The 21,540-nt window shown below is 43.5% G+C and overlaps 1 protein-coding gene across 5 annotated transcripts in view; it reads left to right on the top strand.

Annotated features, from left to right (window-relative positions):
- The window catches only part of LOC108926801 (thyroid hormone receptor alpha-like), a 142,671-nt gene that overhangs the window by 27,272 nt on the left and 93,859 nt on the right, over positions 1–21,540 (top strand). The window contains exon 2 of one of the 5 annotated variants that reach the window (XM_018739751.2): positions 13,620–13,719. The exons of the other annotated variants lie outside the window; for them this stretch is intronic. The gene's annotated coding sequence lies outside the window, so the exon portion shown is untranslated. The remainder of the gene's footprint in view (positions 1–13,619; positions 13,720–21,540) is intronic. 5 annotated transcript variants of the gene reach the window in all.

Genomic DNA, 21,540 nt, shown 5'->3' with positions numbered 1-21,540 from the left:
TTAATTGTGGGGGCTAGGTTAACCATAATTTTGTGAAAATTCTATTTCTCCCCTGCTCACAGTGATGTGATATTATTACGTGTTATACACAGACATATAACATAAAATGACCCATGACCTCAACAATTAGTCTTTCTCCTTCGAGAGAAGGTTGTTTATTTTCTGGTTTCCTGTATAAACACGAACTTTGGCTGAGGGACATCTCTGCCTCTCCTGTCCTTTGCTGTCTCAAATGCATGTCTGGCAGGTTCACACCAAGGGCACAGCGATTTGTCTTTTGGACAGATCCACAAGTGAACACATAGCTATTAGTGTCTCCGTGCGACAGTTGAGGAAATCATTTATTACCTTTTTTGTTCTCACACCTGTGTGCTCACCTTTCTCACAGACAGTCTATGACAGTTGAACCTTTGCTGTTCTAATTCAGATACTGTTTTCCAAAAGTCAGGTGATTCCTTACAGAATATGGAGATCCTGCTGTGGAAAAGCATAGCCATGCTGAGACTGCTAGGGCTGGATGGAGTGACAAAAGGTGTTCTTTTCACTGGCCGTGATGAATTACCTTGATTGACCACGTGCAAGGGAACACCCAAAAATAACAGCGATATAGTGGACAAGGTTTGATAGCATTGTGTGTCCAAATACTTTATCCATATTCAAAGTTTTCCATAAGCTAATATTTTAAGACAATTAGTTGTGTGTTTAGTAGTTTAGTGAGCCATTGAGGAAAGCTGGTAGCGTAGTGGTTCAAGCTGCTGCTCCTTAGCAGTTTTCATAGAAAGAAACCATATTTGTGATAATGGAGAAGAGGAAATGCTATTTGAGATGGTGTTAATTAGGCTAATAAGGGAAATGTGTTCGTTTAATCCAGACACTAATTTAAATCATTACTTCGATGAAGGTTGTACAGTGGGTTTGGGGTAAAGAAGGGTTTTGTCCTATGTTGTCTCAATCTTTTCTGTTATTGTTAGTTCATTTTTAACTGCAGTCTCCTCCATCCAAACAAAACATGAGCTTGAGAATCAGGAGCTTACCCAGACTGTTTTGAGGTGTCCTAGTTTCCAGTGACAGTTAGGAGTTGCACTGGAAGACTTGGTATGACTCAGCTCAGCAGTCCCTCGAACCCTGTCTGCTCTTACTCTTTCGTCTCTCACCAGTTCCATATGATTGGCTATTCCTTTCCTCTCTGTTGTACTTCCTGTTTAGGTCAATATGAGGTCTTGTTTGCCTCAGAAGGCAAAGCAAAAGAAGAGACTTTGTATATGACATAGTAGATGTACAACTGGCTCTGAAAGTGGAACAACCTTCAAAGTCGACCCTCTAAAGTAGCCCGGAAGCACTGATTTAGAGAATGAGATTCTTGAGTCAAAAGTGTTTAGTTTAAAGGGTGAGCAAACAACAAACAAAGTTAGTGTGTCACTCTCTCATTTCCAACAAGTGTCTGTTTACCAATACAACTGAGATGGAAAACTCAGTCTACTACATTATTGCAGGCCTGCTATGAAGCAATCAGATGATAGACATATTTCAGTTATGGTTTTTATCTGACCACCTCATTCACTGTTACACGGTATGACAGAAATTTAAAAACCAAAACTGAGGTCTTCTGTGTAGGTACACGTGTCTAAAATCAGCTGTAGAAGTTTATGGTTGTCATATGAGTTTTAAACCACCTCGTAATCATAATTTGCAAATAATATTGCATAGCTGACATTGTGTGAGCAATTGAAGAATATCAAGAACTATCAAGCTAAATTAACATAACTGTCATAAGAGGTGAAGGTTGCTTATCAACAAATATATTGCAGCATTCTTTTGTTCTATATACATATATATTATTACAGCCATAGATGGTTTAAGTGATTGTGATTATTAACATGCTGTCTGCTTAGAAGACTGACACTAATTTTCTAAGCTCTTTTATGGGTGATTTGTTAGCTCGCTCATTTCTATGACCTCTAAACACAGAGATGCAATGATCTGACACCAGCCTTTTTTTGGGGCAAATCAATCCAGCAACTGATGCGTTGGCTGCAGTGGGGTTGGGGTTATTTGAAGGAAAATAGTAAAAAGGGGTCAGACCAGGTTATGTTCCACATGGTATTCATCTGCATCTTTGTGGCATTGCATCTACCCTACATTTTCTTGCTTGTTCTTAGTGTTTTTGTGTCAGCAATAAATTCAACAAAGCCGTTTACCATCTGATGATAAAGCAATTCAGTTTTGATAAGTTGTAAAGTTGTTAGCGGTACCCGTCAAGCTCTGCTAGATGACAAAGAGAAAAGTCAATATTAATGAACCTGAGCCATATCTCTGCAGTCTAACCCTAACCCTAACCCTGATCCTAACCCTAACCCTGACCCTGACCCTAACCCTAGCCCGAACCCTAACCTAAATTTTGCAGAGAAAAGGCCAGAAATGTAAGAAAGTACATAACATTCACATTTCTCATCTTTGAGACATTTTGGGGATTTCAAACTTAGTATGATTTTCGATATTTTTCTCCAGAAGTCTACTTGGCATGTGACCCTGTTTGCACTCTATACATCCATGTTGAGTCCTGCATTAAAAGCAACAAAGGCAAGCCCTCGGTGAATTGTTTGGGTGTCAAGAAAGCGACATGACAGTCCAGTAACTGTGAGCACCAGAAGTGCTGAATGGGCCAGTGGTGTGTTATCAGAGGCAGGAAATCAAGAAACAGTATTGAGCAGCAGGAGTGAGTGTGTCCATCAACTGCACATCCTGTGAGAAAGCTGAACACAGAAAAGCTGTAATGGGCAAACGCCATGGCATAGTAGTTCTCACAAGAGCTATGAGCTCTACAGGGTAGCATACCAAACCTTGTGTGCGCTAGTCACTTCAAACATTTGGCATCACCTGTTTGCTGGCCCAGCAGTATTAAGTAGTAAGACAGTGAGACATTGTCCAGTGACTATTGTCTAAAAGGGTTATTTATTTCTTAATTTTTCAGTGTTACTGACATCTCGTAGGTTTTCTCACTGAATATGTTATAGCAAAATATCTATTGGCAGATCAGAGTTTCACAGCTTGTGTTTTGACATTCTTAAACACAGCTATTGCCAAGACAAATATGTATAAACAGACATTAAACAATGTCAGCGTACTAATTCTGGTACACACATGGACATTCAAAATAACAGATTACAAAAAAAAAAAAAAAAATCTTAAGAAACTACAATTAGACAAATGACTTTTTGAAAATTCAGTGAAATACTAAGGAACATTATCTGAAACACTTTTCATGCCATATTTCTATCTTTCTCATCCATTAAGTAAAACAGTATAATTTATTATTGCAATTCATAAACAGTGCATATTGGGGCATTATTGTGGTATGAAGATAAAAATTATTAAGGCTTCTTATAGTAAAACAATTAAGTATTTGTGGTTGTTTTTTTTATATTTAATTGCTGTTTTTTATACAAAAAAAGTCTTAGGGAAATGGGGGAATTATTCTCATTTGATTGGGAACATGGTGAAGTAGCCCTCTGGAAACAATGTACATTGCAAGGAAATACAGCAGAAAAATGAGCTCAGTGAAAAGGCAGGGGACACTCCTTGCTCCCCTCTCGGCTCTGTTGTTGAAGTGTGAGGCAGATGAAACAAAGAGCGATATCCACTTAAAACACTCTTCAGGTGCAGAGGAAATTTCCTTCTGCTTATGTACTGTGACAAAACACCAGCCCTTCAACCAAATATCGTACTATAATTACACCGATTTCAAACAGACTCACTTCATGTTGTGGAGCTGGATAATGTAAAGTTTTCACTGCTTCACTTAATCTGAGGCTGGCCTTTTTGTTATGTTGCCTTCTCTACAGACCTCGTATCTGAAATAATTCATCCTGAAATGAGAAAGAGCGCTTACGTTTTATGCTTTGCATGTACATGTATGGGCTGAAAATACTTGGTTAAAACTTGGATGATAAAGAACTGTAAACACAAAGTTGTATGAGAAATTGATGCAGGGCACAGGGAAAAGCACATCTTGTTGCGATCTTAAGAACTTTCTCTGCTTCAGAGAAACCAGGATGGCTGTCTACCGTGGGATAACCATGGCCTCTAATCAGTTCCAGACGTGCTTTTAAAGAGAGCAAAGAGAGAGGAGAGATAGAGGTATAGCGATTAGGGAGTTGAAAGTGGGTGACAGTAACAGGGAAATGGGGAGGGAGGTCTGCAGAGGGCATTTCTTCCCTTTTGTTGTTGACCACAAATATTCCCTTTCTACAGCTCTCATGTGCAACTGCCACACAAATGTGCTTCACGTGAGTACACTACACTAAATGAAAGCAGGGTTGCAAACTCATCTACAAGAAGCAAAACTTACACAGAGGGACTGCGATTATAGAAAAGGAAAGGCAAAAATAGACACACGCAGACCGCCGTAAATATGCAAGCAATATACACAAAGGTTTGAAAAATTTTTCATGAATAGTTTTAATGAGGGGGCGCGGTGGCGCAGTGGGTTGGACCACAGTCCTGCTCTCCGGTGGGTCTGGGGTTCGAGTCCCGCTTGGGGTGCCTTGCGACGGACTGGCGTCCCGTCCTGGGTGTGTCCCCTCCCCCTCTGGCCTTACGCCCTGTGTTGCCGGGTAGGCTCCGGTTCCCCGCGACCCCGTATGGGACAAGCGGTTTAGAAAATGTGTGTGTGTGTGTGTAGTTTTAATGACAGCACAGGCAGGAAATCACATGTTTTTCATAAATGTGAAGTTTATTGATGCAATAAGTAATTATACCCTTACGTATCTATAATGTACAAGAAGGTACACATTGACCCCATAAGGTTCTTCTAGCTGTATGTGGTGTTTGGTATTTCGGAAGAGTCCATATCATACTCCACCAGTGTCAGGCCCTCTCTAACCCCATAACTCAGGTCTTATTGTGGCCAACCAATCAACCAACCAATCAATTTCAATAACCGCTTGTCCCAAGCAGGGTCGCGGCGAGCTGGAGCCCATCACGGAGACATTGGGTGCAAGGTTGAAGGATTGTGGACGGGGGGCACCCTGGACGGGGTGCCAGTTATTATTGTGGCCTCATCCCCTAATTAGGTGCCAACCCTCCTAGCTATAAATTAAATAGTTATTTTGTTTGCACAGACAAGTCACTGCCCCTCTATCAGTAAAAATACTTGCCATTACTGATATCCAGACCTTTGGCAGTGCATCACTTTCTTCTTTGTCCACCCTAGTTTTGGTTACTCCAGTGTAGCACCCATTGTTCAATACATTTGCTGTAAAAACTGCTTGCTGGCAAGGAACAGGTATGATCTCATGCCAAAGTGGACAGGATGTGCAAGAATGTGAATAAGAGTGCTGCATTTGGTCGCTATGATCATCCTTTTGGCCTTCAACAAACCTGGCTGCTCTCCTACTGCATTTAAATTGACATTTATTCATTTTTACTGCTTGCATTTTTTGTTCAGGTAGACATCCCAGTCTGTCAACAGTGCTGACGGAAGGGAATCCTGTCTCAGTTACAGGTGGAATTTTTGTTGACAGCTGCTGGACTTGAAAGGGACAGTTTACTCCAAAACAAGGAAGGAGTGAACGTGGGTTGTCCAGAGATGCCATATGCACACACTACAATAGCAAGCGGAGAGTGGGAGAGGAGAAGAGGGACTGGGCGGCTTCACTCTGATTTCCTTTCTCTTTCAGCCACTTCCAGCTCAGCATGCTTACTGCTGGAGAGGCCCAGACCTTTGGCTGACGTCCAGGCCCTTTAACTGCACTGTAATCCCATTTTATGATCTTTGCTTCCCCTTCTTCCTTCTCTCTCTTTCTTGTTCTCACTTTCTTGCTTATTTTCTTTCTTTCTTAGTTTCCCTCTTTCTGCTTTCTAGAACTGTGAGTAGTTAACGGATGTCAGTGCTGTGGCTTATCAACATATTATACTGGAAATGTTCAGGACTGGGATTTGCTGATAATCACTACTCAATTCCTGCCACATATGTGCATGTATACACACACACACACACACACACACACACACACACACACACACACACACACACACGCACATAGACATACAGACAGACTTTTTCCATTTGCAGTAGGGTTTTATAGCTCACTGTTGTGTTCTTTCTGTTCCCCTCAGGAATTTTGGCTTGAGTTCAAAAATCCTAAATCAGCCACAGCCTGCATAAGCGCCCAGGGCCCCTCTCCTGTGTGCCTGCCTGCCTGCCTGCCTGTCACCCCACATGTTCTACCATGAAAAAGAGAGAGATCGTTGTGTTCATGGATCAGAGCTGCACTCGTGCTCAATAATTTGCCAAGAAGCGAAACAAGGTCCACCAGAAACTAACCTGATTTTTTGACATTGCTTATACAACTGCTTATTGCTTTCATCGTTCTGTACCAGTCCTCTTCTTTCTCTGTTAATGCTCATTGCAGTCTTCATTCTTTACCCTGTGCTCCCCTCTTCCTTTTGCTCTCATCCCGTCTCACCTTTCCACCACACTGTGTCTTTGTGCTCTCCATCCATGTGTCTTTTTCTCATTTTAGGATTGAGTCTGTGTCTCCGTCCCTCCCTCCTTCCCTCCCTCCCTCCCTTTTGTTCTGGCTGGGTGCACCTTACCCACCACTCTTTCCCTCAGCTAACCTTTAGCGAGGGGCCCCGATTAGGGTTCCACATGGCTTACTGCGCCTGCGGGCCTCTCTCTGTGTGCCTCCTCTCTGGAACAGAGGGAGGGGAAAAGGCAAAAAAGGCAAGAGAAAATTGTTATGCAGATGTTGTTAGAAGTTTCCTTTTTCCACTCAGGGTCCCATTTCCCGTCTCTGCCCTAGTAAACCTCTCTAAATAACACAGCCTAAATATGTCAGTCTAAATAATGTAAGGAAAAATCTTTACAACTGCCTTACACATGAACCACACGGCTCTAGTGTTTCAGTTAGAATATGAACTGAAAGCATAAGAGTGTACAGAGCTTTGGGAGTGTGCAGTACTCTGTTTACCTGTACGTATAAATGCCCTCCCATCAGTTCCAGAAAGTATTTGCTCCTTTCCTGAGCAGGCATATGCACTTTCAGTTATGAGCATTGACAGTGAAGATTAGAGCATTATTTCTTCATTGGAACAAAGGTACAATAGCACATCCCCTTTCACTCCAGAACTGACCCAAAGGTTTCATGTGATCTGGGTCCATCCATCCATCCATCCATCCATCCATCCATCCATCCATTTTCTTGCCCGCTTGTCCTTCTAGGGTCGCGGTGGCAATATGGAGAGCAGAGGAGGCCAGACGTCCCTGTCTCTTGCCCAGGAACCCGTGATCTGGGTTCCCTCTTAAATATTAGATTTAAAATACACACACACACACACACACACACACACACACACACACACACACACACACATTTTCAGAACCGCTTGTCCCATACAGGGTCGCAGGGAACCGGAGCCTACCTGGCAACACAGGGCGTAAGGCCGGAGGGGGAGGGGACACACCCAGGACGGGACGCCAGTCCATCTCAAGGCACCCCAAGCAGGACTCAAACCCCAGACCCACCAGAGAGCAGGACTGTGGTCCAACCCACTGCGCCACTGCACCCCCTTAGATTTAAAATATATTTTTTTAATTAAATTCCATATAAATCCTATTTAAAAATTTTAACGCCTTTTTCATGTGCAAGACAACAAAAGCTTACAGGTTCAGGTCTCACCTGTACCTGTAATACCTCTGAGCAAGGTACTTACCCTAAATTGCTCTAGTAAAATTACCCAGCTGTATAAATGGGTAAATAATAGCAAGTCATTTTGCAGAGAAGTGTCAGCTAAATGAATAAATGTTGGCGTGATCTGTTTGTCACAGCTTATTTATGACTATTTAACAGTTAGTGTTTGTACTTGAAATAGTTTTTTCTTCTTTTTTTCTCTTTTCTAATTTTTTCAACAAAGGAAAATCATTTTCACATAGATTTGCTGAATCCTGAAGTGCACTTCGTCCAGATTTGAATATATCAGCTATTTTCCATTTCCAATTTCTTACTTTATAAATAACTTTTAATAAAGACCCTTTTAAAGATTATTAGTGTAAATGTATCCCCTTTTTACCAATGGAGTTACATAGAGTTTGGGAGTGGCAGTTTGTAGCTTATTCAACCCTTGATCAGAGATAGTTTCTTTGCCTGTAACATTGTTATTATTTTTGTTGCTTTTCACAAACTTACTTTTTCCAAACTAATATTTTTATTTGTTATTGCTGTTTGTTTTACTGGAGTAGGTCAGGCTAAATGCAGCATGGCTCCTTTGTGGACTTTAACTAGCAGCTCTCAGTTCTTTTCACCACAATACAATATTTTGCCTTTGGAAACAATTCTCCTCAGGCCACGAGCAGGATTGTGTGCATCTCTGCACAGTACTTCTATGTGTCCAGTACCTTAGATGTAGGGCCGTATAGCTGTAAGAAACAATCCTGGGCCAAGTTTGGAGGGTGCTGATGACGTAGAACATGGCAACCCAGAATGTGCTGCCCATATGCTGCAGAAAACCCCAATTATGTATGACCCAAGGCCCCCTCTAGCTTGTGCTGATCTCTGTTCCATGGTAATCGTTCAGATTCTATTCAGTTCAATTAATCTTTATAGGGCACTCTTCTCACGCAGTGACACAGAGCACTTTACAGATCTTTCCTTCAAATTCCACATTCCTGTGTGCATGGCCTACAGCTGTAATTCTTTGTCCTTCCTATCTCTGTATAATTTGATGGGCAACCACTGAGTGAAGTTATTGTGGCATTATTGACTCCCAGGTTGTTTTCTTCATTATAGACCTATGGCTGGGTGTGTGTGTGTGCTGTATGAGTGCTTGTAATCGATTAACCGTGTTGAGGCAGAGTAAAGCTTGTGTTCCCATAGTGTACCTCCAGAGCCCTCTTTCAGTAGCCGTGTCAACAACATTTCTGAGGCAGGTCATTACACTGGTGTCAGAGGTGAGATGAAGACAGAACCGGAACAGAGTTTTTTTGTCCAAAGATCACTAGATGGACACAGAGAGCAAGAGCCATTGTCTGTGGGTATGGTTGTAGCATGTTTCATTTTGAGGTGACTAGAAGTGGAGTTGCTGGAACCGGAGAAAAACTTTAAGGACCCAGCAGCAGCAAGGGGAGACAGATGAACGTTCAACTGCTAGTTCTGCAGAAGAAGAGGGCACTGCATACAGAACTGTCAAGAGAGGTCCATTGGAACAGACTCTGGTAGAAGTCTCAGAGAGAGGACACCAGCAGAGAAGACCCACCCTGTGCTGTCACAGGCAACTGGACTGTCCCATGGGACACCTGGATTCTCTGTTAGGCATGCATCTGCCTTGTCTGGTGAAGGGGGTAATCTGCAAAGCAATTCCTGAGAGTTACACCCAGATGCATGAACAGACATCTGGTATGGGAGGAGGGAGGGGTGACACCTGAACATTGAGTTTGGAGGCAGGGGCCTGGGGCAGAATTACTGGCTGGGCCCCATACAGAATTCCTGTATCATTGGCATGGACCTTCTCGACAAGTGAAGAGTGGTGCTCAGTTTGGGAGAGCATGCGCTTCAACTAGATGGAGACATCAACAGTCTGACTGCCTGCACCCAGAAAAAGAGAGCTTGCTTCTCGATGCTCGGATGGCTTCAGGGGAGGTTGGCAGAGAAAGGAGCTTAGCTGAGAGAGAAAATGGTTCAGTTGTCGTGGTCACAGGGGCAGTGTGGACTGATTGAGACCCACAGAGTCTTGCTGGGGACTCATGCATTCATCACCATTGCGGGAGCACTAGGAAAATGACCCAAACCTGGACACCAGGGAGGGAGGGAGCTGTGGCTGTGCTATAATAAATTGCTATTACTGTCTGTGTACATAATGTAGTTTGGTGAACAACCATGGAGGGGAGTTATAGGGGATTACTGATTCCTGGGTTGATCTGTACGTTCTATGTGTCTTCTTTGTAAGTGCTTGTGTTTAACCATCCTGAGGCAGAATAAAGCTTGTATTCCAACTCTTCTGCCTCCTGAGTCCTCCTTCAGGAACCCTGCCACCAGCACAGTAGGAAGTGGGTCATTATAATACTGTGCAGTCTGTGCATGGTTTTTGTGAAGGAGCAAATGCACATGATCAAATCTGTAAATATTAAGCATTCAGGCCTTGAAGGAGTGCAAATTTTGACATTGGGCTGTTTGGAGTGTGTTTGTTCTCCTGCCATGTTACTTGAGTGTGGTTGTGGTTTTACAGTGGAAGGAGGGTGTGTTCCTTAAATTGAGTACATTGTTGTGAGAATCTAGCAGCTATATCTTCACTGAAGTTGACTGGCACACCTCACACAAACAGTTATCATGAGTAGGGTCAAGGTGCATGGACAATAGCACCTTAAATAGGATTACCGTTCAACAGAATGGTGGAACTTAGGGTGGAATGAATAATGAAACACTTAAATAGTCTGCAAATTCTTTGCTGAATCAGAGGAGTATAAAATTTAAAAATCTTTTGGTATCCATATAGTAAGGGGAGTGCGGTGGTGCATCGGGTTTGGCCAGGTCCTGCTCTCTGGTGGGTCTGGGGTTCGAGTCCTACTTCGGGTGCCTTGTGATGGACTGGCATCCTGTCCTGGGTGTGTCCCCTCCAGCCTTGCTCCCTATGTTGCCGGGTTAGGCTTCAGTTTGCTGCAACCCCACAAGGGACAAATGGTTTCACACTGTGTGTGGTAACCATATACAATATGTACTTCTTGCTAATAGGACTAAATTCTGGGCTGCAGAGCACATGGGTTAAAATCAACGACTCTTAAGGACCAGAACGTTTACAAGGATCTCCTAGTGACCTTCCACCCAGCTGTTTCTTAAGCTAAAACCACCTTCTTCAACAACAAACAACAGTGTGCGATAAACAAACCACACACACTCTTCTCCGCCTTCTCATCCCTATTCAGCCCTCCTCCCTTTTTTCTTGCTGCTGGTGATTTTGCCTATTTTTTGGAGACAAAGCCAACTTCCATCATGGAAAAGATGCCAGCATCCACCTGCCCCACTCATGCTGGACCTCTCTCCACATTTAATCCCCTGACAGAAATGCAATCATCTTACACAAGCCCCCAAGATACACACACTAAAAGAAATGGATGCATGAACAGAGACTGAATTGTGTAAAGTCTTGTTAGAATCCTTTCTGTTTGCATAACACAGCCACTGGCATTGTCTCTCGTACATTAAAATAAATTAACACTAATGCTCAAAGCTTTTCCTTGGCCATCGAATCAACATGAATAAACAAGCAGCCTCTGCTGCTGAGCACATTGCAGAACAGCATGACTTTGTGTTTTGGTGTGATGTTGCCTCAAATGCACACTGTACATAAGAAAAGGCTTTGGATCCAGCTGGGTTTGTACTGAGATCATTGATATATCCAAATATTTCTCACACTGCTGTGAAAGACAATACAGCACCTCGTCATAACATAACTAGCATTTTGGTAAATTTCAGTTTAAGAGCAATTTGAACTTTTCTATTTTTAAGTGTAGCTCTTCCTTTTTACATAGCTTTGTATACAAAGTGAAATTTAATTTTTTATTATTTCAAGCTAAAATGTTCATTTATTTTCATTGATCCCTCTTCTCACACAGTGACACAGAGCACTGAACAAAGGATCAGGACACATTACAGATAAAAGGTTAGCCATACATTAAATTGCCATACATTAAATTGCTACAATACCCATATTCGGTACAGACACACTGGCTGAAGCTGCTTGTCTCGAGCAGGGTCGCGGCGAACTGGAGCCTAACCTGGCAACACAGGGCGCAGGGCTGTGGGGGTAGGGGACACACACCCAGGATGGGATGCCAGTCCATCGCAAGACATCCAGAGCAGAGCTTGAACCCCAGCCCCACCAGAGAGCCAAGCCCACTGACCACAGAGGAAAGGAAAACAGAAAGCTCTGAACCGAAAGGCAAGGGATGAAAATAACCCATGAAGGCTCCAAGTGGCAATGACTGCCCACCCCTCCTGGGCATTCTAGACAGAATGAGCAAACCTTTATGGAGCTACTCATGTGATTTCTACTGGTTTGTATGGTGGAATGTGACAAATTGACAGTACCCTAAATTGCCCATTTTCTCTGTTATTAGATTTAGGGTTAGAGTTTTATAGTTAGGCCCTTTTGCTTTCTGATTTTCTGTTTGTTGCTAACTGTTGGGAATGGGGGACTTCAGGGTCATTTTTCACTGACTGTTGTTGTTTTCATTACTCTAGGGTAGGTCATGTGGCACATTGCAGGACTTATAGTGCGGCACTCTGGCACTCGTGTAGGCAGCATGTGACTGGACTGTCACATGGAGGAGCAGAAAGAGGCAGCGACATGCAAGGAGCAGCAAGCCTCACACATTCATACACATGCAGAGACATGCATGCACTGAAGCAAAGTACTGGAAAGACAGCAGGAGAACCAGTGATTGTGTGTTTTTCCCACTCATCCTCGTCAGCAACAGTTCAGGCCCCCAGGGAACACAAAATGGGTTAGACAAGTTTTCGGAAAAGGGTGTAAAGTTCTCAGTGGTCTTGCTGGATGATTTACTAGTATTTAAATTTAGTACCATGAGATGAACATGGATGCAGCTGATGGAAATGAGAGGATTGAAAGAACAAGCAGAAACGCCTGTAGTCGAAAGGTGAGCAGTAATGCTGAACAAAGAGGATATCATTATATGTGCTGGACTTCTGCTGTCATACTCTCCCGTCTCATGGGGCTGATGGTGTGGTCCCTGTGTCTGCTAGCAGACTCCAGCATTACTGCATCTCCACAGCATTGCTTTAAAAGCAGCTATGGTACTGGCCTCCTTTTTTTTTTAATTGATCACTGATGGATATCTTTACATCCAACACTTGAATTAATGTGATGTAACACAGACTCAGACATGCCTTAGCACTGGCATAGTAAGTCTTCCCTTTTTTTAGATACTGGCCTTTTTAAGCTTCTGTAACATCCTCTGTGGGCTGTAGTCCAAGGGCCCAGCTCTGCTGTGAGTCCTGGAGAATGAAAGGCTGATACAGCAGCCAGCCTGCACAAAGTAGCCATCTGTTTTATTTATGTAATGTTTACATGGAATGCCAGACAACTCTGCTTTTCCCTTTTTCTTAGCTTTTGCCACTCTTTTCAGGACCGACTTTATGAAACTTTGTCGCTTTTTCTGATAGTGCCTTGTTTCAGTGTTGTGCTTCCCTCCAAATGTTGAAGGGCTAACATGTAGCTCAGCTAAAGCAGAACAACCCACAGCTGCAGTGTGAACCCCCAGCATGCCCAATGGGATGAAAACAGCATAGTTTAAAGATGAAGTTTTAAAACAGATAGAAAAAGTCACCTGATGAAGGTGGAGAGGCAAGAATCCTGAAATTTGGCAGAGCCATGGCTGTTGTGTTCTTATTGTTGGATGCTGGAAGGAGAAAGCAGACTAATGCATCACAGTATTCCCATTGTGAGACAGTAAGTGGCAGCTGCGTCTGCTCTTCACTGGTCTCCAGCAGCACCCCCTCCAGCCACATGAAAGGTCTCAGAGATCCAGTGACACAGAGAACATGAGGCACAACTAAATATCTCATTGCCTTATTTTCCCCTTGCTGTGCATTATCAATTTCCAGAAGACCAGCTAAAACAGTCATCATCATGTGGCATCATAAGACAAGTCATGCGTGTTGATTGGGTGTGGCAGCGCCAAAGCTGCACAGAAGAGGCACTGCCGTAAGTGATGCTGACGAATTTGTTATTTGTTAAAAGGACATTAAAGAAAGCATTAAGAAACTCTTCAGCACTGGTCTGTGACATTGCCTTTTGTGGGATTCTGGCATATCTTGTGCATACCGTATACAGTATTTACAGTCCATCCTTGGAACAAGAGGCTCATATATAAGTTTTTTATTTATTTTGTATATTATTATTTTTAATGTTGCAAATAATGCTTATTTTTCTGTTTTATTGTTTCTGTTTTTGGAAAACCAAAAATACATAGTTTTTAGCTGCTGTCCGTTGTTCCTGAAATCCATTGTTACAGTGCCCACTGTTTAGTGACTGAATGTTTGTTCAAGGGTGCTGTCGGGGGGTTATGAGTATAAAAACATGTAGCCACAAATCTCACAAGAGGAAGCTAATGCGATCGGACAGGGTGGTGGGACACATGGCATCCCTTCGGTACACGGCCTTGGGGAAGTGTCATAAACGATGGCAACCCCTCTTAAAACAGTGAATCTGCAATGGCCTAGGAAATCCTTCGATCTTCTTCTAGAACTTCTGCCTTTAGACCCAAATGTCGTAGGTTTGATTCCCACCACTGCCTATAGTACCCTTGAACAAGGTACTTATCCTAAATTGCTCCAGTAAAATTACCCAGCTGTATAAATGGGTGAATAATTGTAACTTAACTGTGTAAGTTGCTGTGGAAAAAAGCATCAGCTAAAGGAATAAATGTGAATAATATAACAGCATAGTCAGAAACTCTGTTTAGTGATTGTTCAGTAATTCAGTGCATTAATTTAAAATTGCAAGAATGTGACTTGTCTAGTAATGAAGTTGTTCCCTTGTCCAGTGTGTGTAGAACAGTTTAGTTTGGTGTTATGACACAAGCGAGAGCTCTCTAAACTCTAACTATAGGGATTTTAACCATCCTACCATTTAAAAATTGCAACCCTATTACTATTAAAGCCATTTAAGAACTTGGATCAACTCGTAGCTCAATTTAGATCTGAAGCATCTATTCAGTCTTTTCTTTTCTTTGGAATGTCTTTATCTATTTTTAAGTAATCCTATAATTTAGGATTAGTTTATATTGTGAAACCAGCCTCACACTTTCAAAGATGTTTGCACAAAAGGCGCGCAAACCCTATTGCACGGCACCACTTGTTCCTTCCTGCAAAGCAGAGCTGCTTTCCAATAACAAGTGGCACATTTACTCTGAGCAGTCTCCTGTGGCGCTGAGGCTTACTCACTCATCTCCATGCCTGATGCAAATGAAGCACAGACTGAAGGGACATTCTGGTGCTTCTGACTTGACCAGAAATAAATTTACAGTTTTGACAACCTGCAGAGAATTTTTTTGTTTTTTTTTTTTTTTGCAGCTGCACATTTATTGTCAGCATTTTCCTTTGCCACACCCCCACCCGAAAACAACAGTGCTTTCATTGTTACCCCTTACACAGCCGCATACAATGTGAGCTCCTTGTATCATTGCTGTGCACAGCTTTGGCTGTTGAACGCCCCCAATGCATTTGGTATTGGAAAGGGAGCTTCCTCCAATGTGGAGAATAAGAGGCTGATCAGATGTAGGGAGGTGAGTTCAAGAATTTTCAGTGCTTCCATTTTCAATCCTCCTTTTCTCTCCTCCAATGCAAGGTGGTTGCTCATATACCTATCTGTCACTCAGTGTTACTTTTCTATATTCCCATGGAGTTTTTCTTACTATTGGGAGTCCGCAACATTACGCAGCATGTAGCAACTGATATGCTTTCAAAACTGATGAAGAAGAACTGAAGCACGTGAATATTTCTTTACTTCCTGTTGGATTGTTCTGCATTTCTTGGACCCCTACAAAAGTTTCTGGGATCTCTAGAAGTGGATGATGTCATAGCCACTGGATACTGCACAATGCAGATATGCAGCAGTGGATCAGTTACATTTTCCATTTAGGCTTATTGTAATCATATTTAACAGGAGAAACACCACTTATTAATTATGTACCACTTACTTTGTATTTATTTACACCTCTGTTCTACATTCTACCACAGTCGGGCTCAATTTCGTCTGTAAACTACAGTCTGCATGTGGAGCCAGCACAGATGTTCTGAGGCACACTTTATATTTATGGTATGGGAGAGTAGCCCAGCTGAGAGAGCCTTTCAAGGTCACTTTCCAGAAGCTTGAAAAAGGCTAGGAATTGAGAAGAATGAATGTGGGTTGCCTGCATTTATGAAAATATGTGTCCTCTTGTGAGTGCTGAAGTCGAAAAAGCCCTTTTCCAAATAAAGATTTGTCATTGTGCTGCTGTGTGTGTGTGTGTGTGTGTGTGTGTGTGTGTGTGTGTGTGTGTGTGCGTGCCAATGTCTCGGAGTAATGTCAGCATGCCAGCCATTACATACATTATTGAAGAGCATGCGTGTACTTGCTCTTGGGGTACTAACAAGAAGATGAGGAGGATGGTAGGAATGAGAGAGTCGTCCTTCATTCCCCCATTCCCTCCTTTTTTTTCTGCCACCAGCTGACCCTCTCCAGCCTGCTTCCCATTCACCTTGGACATATGACACAGTAAACAGTAGGGGCTGTTGCTGTGACTACCAGTGCTTGGTTGGCACTGGTCATTCTTAGGATGACTGAAACAGGAACAAGACTTCTGTCCTCATCTATTCATCAGGGAAAGAGAAAGTGGTAGGGTTTTCCTACCAAGCAATCTTCTCCCGCTTTTATTTTCTCTAATTTTTTTTTTCAACTATCAAGCCCTCGGGCATGGAATACTTAATTTATTCATTTAGCTGGCACTTTTCTCCAAAACAGCTTACAATGTTAAGGCCACAATTATTAAATGCTTACAATCATTTACACAGCTGGGTAATTTAAGATAAGTACCTTGCTCAAGGGTAGTACAGCCAGAGGTAGGGATCAAACTTGCAACCTGTGGTCAAAAGGCAGTGGTGCTAACCATTATGCTACCAGCTGTCCCCATGTATTAAATATTAAAATTAAGTAGGTCTATAATTATCCACTGCAAATATATTTGTCTATATCTTATAGATGTGTAGATTGCCATGGGGAAGGGGAGAGGTTCTGTGTTTGTGGTTGCACTGGTAGCTTTATCAAGGTACAGGAGGACTACAGAAATCAGGGGCACTCCGTCCAATACTTCATAGGCTAGCCTGTCCGAGTACAGGCTGGTGAGGTTGTCAGAGGTGAACACTGCCTAGACCCTCCAGGGAACAGCCAGCACACACTTCAAACCTTTGCTTGTCAGAGCAGTAAAGAGGCTCAAAGCGAATAATTCATCAAAGAGCTGGCAGTGTGTGGTTGCAGAGGATCATTAAGGGATTAGCACATGTGCATGCGTCCCACTTGTGGCTCCTGCTGCACAACATTCCCTTTATACTGCATTCATCAAACACCCACCAGTGAACCACAAACTTTTGAATCAATGATGCTTTCTAAAAAAAGGATGGAACTCATATAAACAAACAAAAAATTCGGGACTCTCAGTTTAGGTATCTGTTGGGGTTTATACTGGGGACATTGACTCATTACTGCTCTAGTGAGTCCCTGTGAGTCCCTGTTACTCAGGAGCTTTCAAGTATTGCTGCAGTGTTATGATGCTCCTGTGTAAATGCAGGCTGAAGAAGGGATTCCAGAGCAGCAGGCATCTTCTGGTGTCCCCCCACCCATTCCTGCCCTCCTGCTTGTTATAGTTACATTTATTACTTTAGCAGATGCATTTCTCCAAAGCGACATACAAAGCAATTACTGTCTTTAATTTATTGTCTTTTTAAAGTATTGATTTTGTCCATAGTTTGTCAGGGCTCCACATATCTTTAGTCATTTGTTTGTTCACCTTATGGTGGATTTTTGAGCTGAATAGGTCTGTAACACTGAAAGCAAAAGGAACTTTGTACTTAAAATGTAACATTGCTTATTAGCTTCTGTGGTGAAATTTAACTTTTAGTTCATCTAGATCCTTTAAATCTGTCAGGTTTTACTTGTCGCCATGGGAATGTTTGCTCTTCTTCTTCCTCTTTCTTTTGCCTTATTCAAAAGGTTCCTGTGTTGAGCACATGTCCTTGCTGCTGACATCCATGTCCTTGCACTACAACTGATGTTCCCAGATTCCAGCAACAGGGTAGTGCATGCCATCAGTAAATGCTTGGCTTGTACCCAGGACCACTCGGGGAACCCTTGTTAATAGGTCTCCGAGCAAGGATAAAGGATACACTCTGCCCCTAGGGGGAGATGCTCCAGGCAAGAGATCGATTGCACAATCCTACATTCTGTGTGGGGGCAAGGTGGATGCCTTTGATTTACTGAACACCTCCCAGAGGTCTTGATACACATCAGGAACCTCTATGGTTTGTGTTGCCTCAGAACTTTCAACGGACATGGCCCAGTATGGGAGAGAAAAACACAATGGGACCCCTGGACACTAGTTCCAAAGTGCACCAGGAATAAACCGGGTCATGTTTGACCGGCTGTGTGTACCCCAGGATGATGGGGTTGTCAAGGAATTTAATAAGGTAGAAAGAAATTTCTTCCTTGTGACAGGCCCCGAGAAGAACCGTCCTATATTCAACGACACTGGTCCCTAAAGGCTGCCTGTCTAAGGCGCTAACCCGAAGTGCCGGGTCAAACTCTCTTATTGGTATACCCTGTGCTTCAGTAAAGGTGATATCCATACAGCTGCTTGCCGCACCTGAATCAGAAAACGCCTGTGTGGAAACCTGGTTCACCCGCCATGACAGAGCAATAGGCACAAGTAGCTGCGAGGCAGGCCGAAGGAGATCACTCACTTTCCGTTCCTGGTGCGATGGTCACAGAATGGGTCAAGCTGGACACTCAGCACGGAAGTTGTCTGATTCCCCACAATGCAGGCAGAGGTCCTCCCTGAACTGGTGTTGTCTTTCCACCGGGGCCAGATGTCCATGTCCTAGTTGCAGTGGCACTCTTTTGTTGAATAAACGTCTGGGCAGGGTGGGTGCATGCCAAGAGCATTGGGTGTGTTCACGCACCAGGTTGTCAATTAAGATTGCGTTTTCCACGAACAGTCGAAGTACGAATCCTCTCCTGTATAAGCAAGCTCAGCTTGGATGCGGGGATTCAGGCTGCTCCAAAAGCTAGCCAGGACAGTTCCAGATTTCTATTTGCTTGCAGTTGCCAGATTCAGGAATTGTAAAGCGTAGGCAGCTACAGACCGGTTATCTTGTTGGATGGTCATTAATCTGTCCTCAGCCATAGGATGATGAAACACCAACTCAAACCATTTCTTGATCTGGGCACCAGTGGTGGTGACTTGGATCTTTCATATTGCTGTCACCTTGTCCAGACCGATGCCTGTGAGCATCGACACCAGGTAGGTCACCAGGCTCTCGTCGGAGTAGTACACATGAGGCAGGCTGGAGAACACCAGCTCTCACTGGAGCAAAAACCCCTGGCTTTTTTCTGGCGACCCGTCATATTGCAGGGGCGTTGCAAGTCTGGGATGTGTCACTGGTATTGTCATGGTGGCGATGGGAGATGACCTGGGTGGTGGCGTGGCAGAATAAGATACTACTGTGAAAGCCCCTCCTTAATGCATGATCTGCGGAATCTCACCGATGGAGTTGGACATTTGTTGGAGGGTTTGACTGTGGGAGCCGAGCCAGTCTCTCTGGGCAGTGATGGTGGTCCAGAGTTTCACAATCTACACTGGATCCATTCGGAGAGGCGGAATCTTCTGTCACAGCCACAGAGCCAGGAAACGAGCAGTAGGATCCAAGTGTGGGACTGTTCATATCAACCTGAAGGACAAAGACAGGAATCATGGTCAGGGTCAGGTATGCGTCTAGCAACCGAGGAGCAAATGGCATTCTTGGGGCAAATCCTAGTTCGTTGTCAAAGGTTAGAGCTATATTCAAAGCCGAGGGTGTCTAGAGCTGGGGCAGGAAAGCAGAGTGAGGGTGAAGTTGCAGGAACGTGAGGCGAGGAGTCAAAGGAGTCAGGTTGCAAACACTGAGGAGACAGTTGTCTCATTGAGATTCCACAACCTGGGAGGGGTGGTGTGGCTCCCTTTGTCTTTGTCCGTGCTGATTCATGCCAGGTGCTTTCGGCTGGGATGTGGTTGAGGTGTGACAGTTAGCAAGATGATGGTATCTTATTTTTTCTACACTCTTCTTATTTCATAGTAAAAGTCATCATTTTCAAGAAATTACAGTATTTTTCCAGTACAACTGATTTAATATACAAATACAGATGATCAGTACATAACAGAGAAAAATGTAAAAATTGATATTTTCAGTAAATTCACCCATAAGACGTGCAGAGCAATACAATATGTAAAAGTACACTTGATTAATTGAAAGGACAATTGAAAAGTGACTGCTGATCTCGTATTTTTCATATTTTTCTTCCTGAACTGCATTGTCAAGCATCTCACCCATTTATAGTGTGTTCAACATCTCAGCAGCCTGAAATGAATCTGATGAAAAACTTGCATGACATAAGTTAATAGAAATGTATATAAAAAAAAAAAAAAAACAGGTGTTGGGCTTTAAGGGGGGTGTGGTGGCACAGTGGCGCAGTGGGTTGGCCCGGGTCTTGCTCTCTGGTGGGTCTGGGGTTCGAGTCCTGCTTGGGGTGCCTTGCGATGGACTGGTGTCCCGTCCTGGGTGTGTCCCCTCCCTCTCTAGCCTTACGCCCTAAGTTGCCAGGTTAGGCTCTGGTTCCCCGTGACCCTGTATAGGACAAGTGGTTCAGAAAGTGTGTGTGTGTGTGTGTGTGTGTGTGTGTGTCTGTGTGTGTGTGTGTGTGTTTGTTTCAGGAAAAAATTCTGAAACTAAAAACCTAAAAAAATATATACACATCGCTTGTCCTGAGCTAGGTTGTAGCAAGCTGGAGCCTAGCCTGGCAACACAGGGCGCAAGGCTGGAGGGGGAGGGAACATGCCCAGGAAAGGATGACAGTCTGTTGCAAGGCACCCCAAGCAGGACTCAAACCCCAGACCCACTAGAGAGCAGGCCCTGGCCAAGCCCACTGCACCACCGTGTCCTCCTATGTACATATAAAGTAAAAAGTAAAGTAAGTACAAAGTAAAAGTACCATACAAAATCGTCAGAAATGCCATAGTACTGGGTATCTTTACAATAGTAGGCCAACTTTATCCATATTTTCATATTACTTGACAGTGGTTTTTTGTCATACAGGATCTTTTCTTCTGAGGTCTGAACATACTAGGATTTGGAGTTTATCCTGCTGTTTACATTCAAAATGCACAAGAAATGGTAATGCACATACACTCAAAATCTTGTCATTCTTTTAAATTATTCTCACACACACACACACACACACACACACACACACTCTGAAACTGCTTGTCCCAAGCAGGGTTGCAGAGAGCCAGAGCTTAACCTGGCAACACAGGACATAAGGCTGGAGGGGGAGGGGACACACCCAGGACAGGACACCATCAAGCCACCCCAAGCAGCACTCGAACCCCAAACCCGCCAGAGAGCATGACCCAGCCAAACCCGCTACTCCACCACGCCCCTTCCTTTTAAACCATTCATTTTATTTAAATGAACAAAGTTCAGCACAGGAACATACCATACATTTAATGCAATATGTGAAAAGAGTTAAAACCATTTAGCATAATATTACTAATGCTCAAGAATACACACACACATTGGTTTGAAGCCACTTGTCCCATGCAGGGTCGTGGCAAGCCGGAGCCTAACCTAGCAACACAAGGCGCAAGGCTGGAGAGGGGAGGGGACACACCCAGGACGGGACACCAGTCCGTCACAAGGCACCCCAACCAGGACTCGACCCCCAGACCCGCCAGAAGGC

Source organism: Scleropages formosus, chromosome 7, assembly GCF_900964775.1.
Source record: "Scleropages formosus chromosome 7, fSclFor1.1, whole genome shotgun sequence".
Taxonomy (NCBI): domain Eukaryota; kingdom Metazoa; phylum Chordata; class Actinopteri; order Osteoglossiformes; family Osteoglossidae; genus Scleropages; species Scleropages formosus.
Note: the sequence above shows the minus strand (reverse complement) of the source record. Positions and strands in the feature narration are given on the sequence as shown.